The sequence below is a fragment of the Gorilla gorilla genome, chromosome 3 (assembly GCF_029281585.2).
Source record: "Gorilla gorilla gorilla isolate KB3781 chromosome 3, NHGRI_mGorGor1-v2.1_pri, whole genome shotgun sequence".
NCBI classification, from domain to species: Eukaryota; Metazoa; Chordata; class Mammalia; order Primates; family Hominidae; genus Gorilla; species Gorilla gorilla.
In genome coordinates, this window is record NC_073227.2 from 17,518,399 (window position 1) to 17,524,870 (window position 6,472).

The following is a 6,472-nucleotide window of genomic DNA, read 5'->3' on the forward strand; positions in this document are numbered from 1 at the left end:
GCCCACGAATTTCTCATGTTCGCTGTGGATGCCATGAAAAAGGCATGCCTTCCCGGGCACAAGCAGGTAGATCATCACTCCAACGACACCACCCTCATCCACCAAATATTTGGAGGCTACTGGAGATCTCAAATCAAGTGTCTCCACTGCCACGGCATTTCAGACACCTTTGACCCTTACCTGGACATCGCCCTGGATATCCAGGCAGCTCAGAGTGTCAAGCAAGCTTTGGAACAGTTGGTGAAGCCCGAAGAACTCAATGGAGAGAATGCCTATCAGTGTGGTCTTTGTCTCCAGAAGGTGCCTGCCTCCAAGACGTTAACTTTACACACTTCTGCCAAGGTCCTCATTCTTGTATTGAAGAGATTCTCCGATGTCACAGGCAACAAACTTGCCAAGAATGTGCAATATCCTGAGTGCCTTGACATGCAGCCATACATGTCTCAGCAGAACACAGGACCTCTTGTCTATGTCCTCTATGCTGTGCTGGTCCACGCTGGGTGGAGTTGTCACAGCGGACATTACTTGTCTTATGTCAAAGCTCAAGAAGGCCAGTGGTATAAAATGGATGATGCCGAGGTCACTGCCTCTGGCATCACCTCTGTCCTGAGTCAACAGGCCTATGTCCTCTTTTACATCCAGAAGAGTGAATGGGAAAGACACAGTGAGAGTGTGTCAAGAGGCAGGGAAACAAGAGCCCTTGGCGCTGAAGGCACAGACAGGCGAGCAACGCAAGGAGAGCTCAAGAGAGACCACCCCTGCCTCCAGGTACCCGAGTTGGACGAGCACTTGGTGGAAAGAGCCACTCAGGAAAGCACCTTAGACCACTGGAAATTCCTCCAAGAGCAAAACAAAACGAAGCCTGAGTTCAACGTCAGAAAAGTCGAAGGTACCCTGCCTCCCAACGTACTTGTGATTCATCAATCAAAATACAAGTGTGGGATGAAAAACCATCATCCTGAACAGCAAAGCTCCCTGCTGAACCCCTCTTCCACGACCCCGACAGATCAGGAGTCCATGAACACTGGCACACTCGCTTCTCTGCAAGGGAGGACCAGGAGATCCAAAGGGAAGAACAAACACAGCAAGAGGGCTCTGCTTGTGTGCCAGTGATCTCAGTGGAAGTGCCGACCCACACGTAGGGGTGCACACACACACACACACACACACACACACAAGCGCGCACAGAAACACACACACACCCACACAAACACGAACACCGTCAATCCTACGTAAAGTAATGAGGAGCCCAAGTTTCTGTCTCTACAACAGGGACAACTGCATAGTGATGGCTGCGTCTCAGGATGAGCCCACACATGGGAAACATCAAGTTTCGGGGTCGTGAGTCTTCCGAACCTCTGGAGGGACTGTCTGTGTGTTTGCGTTCGTGGTAGATGACATTCAGTGTGTATTTCTGAACATGACCTCCTGACGTGTAGGTTTGCGTGTGAGGTTATTGCAGGGGACAGGGTTTACTATTTTCTCTTGGGGTGTGTTTCATTCGTCAGTTGGTGGTCGGCAAGAGAAGGTGAAATTTTTCTCATGTGGGACATCCGTGGATCATTCTCGCCACCTTGAATAGTGGAAACTGGAATTCAATTGGAAGATGGGAACGGTGCTCTTCTTTCTTACCCTGGCTCACCCATTTTATTTTGGTTTCTGAATGGACCTCGGGTGCCCTGGGACTTGTGCTCTTGCTGGAACCCACATAACGCCGGAAGCAGACAGACCGACTTGCCTGTTTCACGGTGTCCACTTCCAACGAGTCGAAACGGAAAATTTTCCCACTGGCACGGAAGTCATTTGGAACTAAGTCGTATTGATACTAAAGGAAATCAAACACCGGAGTGTGTGTATTCAACTAAAATACATTCAGAAAGGCCTGAAATAAATCTCATTTGGTGTGTTTACAAATGGCATTTGGGGAGATTCCGGGTCATTCGTCCAGCTGCGAAAGCTGCATCTCTGAAGCACAGTCCCTGTCCTGCAATCAGACTTATTTATCCGACGTGGTGTTTCTGTGGAAATTATTGTGGGAAATGGCCCCTTCCTTTTCTGTATTTGCTGAATAGATTTCATGGTCCCTTTCTTGGTAGGTGCAGTGATCAAAGTTGACCAACCCCTGAGGAAAGCTGTCCAGGGCACAACTCAGGGCTCCGTAGAGCCACAGAATCTTGGGCACAACCCTGCTCAAGCACCCAAATGTGAATTCGAACAGGGTCTCTGTGTGACGTGTGTGAAAACTACAGTGTGATGAGCATGACTCGCAGACAGGTTCTCGATTAGGCTCCCCTCAAAATCAGTTATGAGCATTAAAGGACAGCGATGCCCAGGTCCCGGCTCCAGGAATCAGACCCTCCAGCGTCTGGTGTGAAGCCACGGCATCTGGATTGCTCATGCTTCTGGAGATCATTCTCCTGAATATGGTGGCTCCTTTCTCCCTGTGGAGCACCTTTCTAAGCAGTGCCCTTTCTTCACCCAGGACACTTTACATCAGGCACAGAAAGCCTTCTGCTGGAGCACACCTGGCTTATGAAAAGACAAGGGAAAGAAACGGGGCCAAAGGTCACAGTCCTCTCATTCCACCATCCTCCTTAAAAGCATCCTAATTTAATGGGCCCTGAGGCCACGGCTGTCTCTTTACACCTCGAGGCTTTGGCGCCGGGCCTCAATTCTGCCCTGTTGCTTACTGTCTAAGACACTTTGGGAAAGTCCCTAGAGCCAGGGTCTTCAATCCTGGTAAGCCAGAGAGCCTGGAGACACACCCAAATTATGTCCCTCTTAGTTCAGGGAACATGTCCATTTTCGTCAGCATTAAAATTTTGGCACCAAATGTGCTAACTGCAATTCCACCATACAACGCGTAACTGGAAATGGAGGCGACATCTCAGATCCTGAACAATTGATGCGAGAATCCAGGAGACACACGGCTTATTTTTGCCTTTTCCCACTGAAACAAGGGCCAGTATTAACAATGTTATGCTATCCTCGGTTTCACTCCCTGCTTTTAAATCTCTCCGATGTTTTCTTCTTGAGACAGGGCTTCACTCTCGTCACCAGGGCTTTTCTACAGTGCAATTTTCGGTGTTTGCTTTTGTCAGATTTAGAACTTTTCATTTCATCTCTATCAAATGTTGATCCATTATCACATACGTATGAAGATATTATCACCCATGCTGTGAGATACGATGATTTATTTTCCTCTACTCTTTAGGAAACCAAAGGTTATAGTTGGGATACGTTCTGATTTCTCAAGTTTTTAGTTTCATGTTTTCTTAAACTGCCGTCGCACGGCCGAAACCACTCCCTACACAATGTCATGACCATCTATGTCTCTTTTCTGGCCAACATAAATTTGCGGAATGTCATCAATCAGTCTCTCGGTGATTGCATGATTTCCCGAAAGTCCTTCACACTCTACATTGAGCACTGAGTATCTCTTCAAACTTCAGTGCACGTTTCTACCACTTGATGCTTTATTATTTGGCAATCTAGCTTCCACAAGAGCATTTCATGCAAAGACTTCTCTTGTTCTCCACTGGCAGGTAATTTCACTCGGATATAGAATCAATAGGCTGAACGTGGAAAGGTGATCGCTGGAAGGTCTGATTGATTCCACGGATCTCTCCTTTCTTATTAAGGAAACAAATACACTCTGCTAATTACTATACTTCATTGACTCTTCTCAGGTCAGAAAGCGCACTTCCGACTTCCTGTCCTTCCGTCGCTGAGAGGACGCTGGTATCTGCCAAAAGCACATACTTGGAAGTACATCCCGGCACAAACACACACACACGCACACACACGCGCACACACACATACACACACACATACACACACACACACACACACACACGGTTTCATAGGTAAAGATTTCTTCCCTGACATTGTTTTACCTAAAATAAGGCAACTGCGCGGCCACTGTCCCAACCCGGTTACACTCATATTACATGTGTCTATCAGCCTGAGGAGTAATTTGATTCAGGTGTTCTAGAAGTCATGATGTGGGCTGTCTGTGGAATTCCCGCCGATGCAAGGGGACACACCCTGTGACTCATTCCTTAATTGAGTGCTGATATTTGATTGGTTTATCGCGCACCTGATGGGTGGGTGGGGTGTTGGCGGTTGGTGGGGGTGAGTTATATAAGGGCTGATGCGGCCAGAGAGCTCGTCATTTGAAGACTCTCTCGGAAGAGATAGCGTCTTTCTGCAACCTGCGGTCCCAGCAGAAAAACCTTGTGATCCTTGTTCCAGGCGACATGGAGGACGACTCACTCTACTTGGGAGGTGAGTGGCAGTTCAACCACTTTTCGAAACTCACATCTTCTCGGCCAGATGCCGCTTTTGCTGAAATCCAGCGGACTTCTCTCTCTGAGAAGTCACCACTCTCATCTGAGACCCGTGTCGACCTCTGTGATGATTTGGCTCCTGTGGCAAGACAGCTTGCTCCCAGAGAGAAGCTTCCTCTGAGTAGCAGGAGACCTGCTGCGGTGGGGGCTGGGCTCCAGAATATGGGAAATACCTGCTACGTGAACGCTTCCCTGCAGTGCCTGACATACACACCACCCCTTGCCAACTACATGCTGTCCCGGGAGCACTCTCAAACGTGTCATCGTCACAAGGGCTGCATGCTCTGTACTATGCAAGCTCACGTCACACGGGCCCTCTACCGTCCTGGCCATGTCATCCAGCCCTCACAGGCATTGGCTGCGGGCTTCCATAGAGGCAAGCAAGAAGATGCCCACGAATTTCTCATGTTCGCTGTGGATGCCATGAAAAAGGCATGCCTTCCCGGGCACAAGCAGGTAGATCATCACTCCAACGACACCACCCTCATCCACCAAATATTTGGAGGCTACTGGAGATCTCAAATCAAGTGTCTCCACTGCCACGGCATTTCAGACACCTTTGACCCTTACCTGGACATCGCCCTGGATATCCAGGCAGCTCAGAGTGTCAAGCAAGCTTTGGAACAGTTGGTGAAGCCCGAAGAACTCAATGGAGAGAATGCCTATCAGTGTGGTCTTTGTCTCCAGAAGGTGCCTGCCTCCAAGACGTTAACTTTACACACTTCTGCCAAGGTCCTCATTCTTGTATTGAAGAGATTCTCCGATGTCACAGGCAACAAACTTGCCAAGAATGTGCAATATCCTGAGTGCCTTGACATGCAGCCATACATGTCTCAGCAGAACACAGGACCTCTTGTCTATGTCCTCTATGCTGTGCTGGTCCACGCTGGGTGGAGTTGTCACAGCGGACATTACTTGTCTTATGTCAAAGCTCAAGAAGGCCAGTGGTATAAAATGGATGATGCCGAGGTCACTGCCTCTGGCATCACCTCTGTCCTGAGTCAACAGGCCTATGTCCTCTTTTACATCCAGAAGAGTGAATGGGAAAGACACAGTGAGAGTGTGTCAAGAGGCAGGGAAACAAGAGCCCTTGGCGCTGAAGACACAGACAGGCGAGCAACGCAAGGAGAGCTCAAGAGAGACCACCCCTACCTCCAGGTACCCGAGTTGGACGAGCACTTGGTGGAAAGAGCCACTCAGGAAAGCACCTTAGACCACTGGAAATTCCTCCAAGAGCAAAACAAAACGAAGCCTGAGTTCAACGTCAGAAAAGTCGAAGGTACCCTGCCTCCCAACGTACTTGTGATTCATCAATCAAAATACAAGTGTGGGATGAAAAACCATCATCCTGAACAGCAAAGCTCCCTGCTGAACCCCTCTTCCACGACCCCGACAGATCAGGAGTCCATGAACACTGGCACACTCGCTTCTCTGCAAGGGAGGACCAGGAGATCCAAAGGGAAGAACAAACACAGCAAGAGGGCTCTGCTTGTGTGCCAGTGATCTCAGTGGAAGTGCCGACCCACACGTAGGGGTGCACACACACACACACACACACACACACACACACAAGCGCGCATAGAAACACACACACACCCACACAAACACGAACACCGTCAATCCTACGTAAAGTAATGAGGAGCCCAAGTTTCTGTCTCTACAACAGGGACAACTGCATAGTGATGGCTGCGTCTCAGGATGAGCCCACACATGGGAAACATCAAGTTTCGGGGTCGTGAGTCTTCCGAACCTCTGGAGGGACTGTGTGTGTGTTTGCGTTCGTGGTAGATGACATTCAGTGTGTATTTCTGAACATGACCTCCTGACATGTAGGTTTGCGTGTGAGGTTATTGCAGGGGACAGGGTTTACTATTTTCTCTTGGGGTGTGTTTCATTCGTCAGTTGGTGGTCGGCAAGAGAAGGTGAAATTTTTCTCATGTGGGACATCCGTGGATCATTCTCGCCACCTTGAATAGTGGAAACTGGAATTCAATTGGAAGATGGGAACGGTGCTCTTCTTTCTTACCCTGGCTCACCCATTTTATTTTGGTTTCTGAATGGACCTCGGGTGCCCTGGGACTTGTGCTCTTGCTGGAACCCACATAACGCCGGAAGCAGACAGA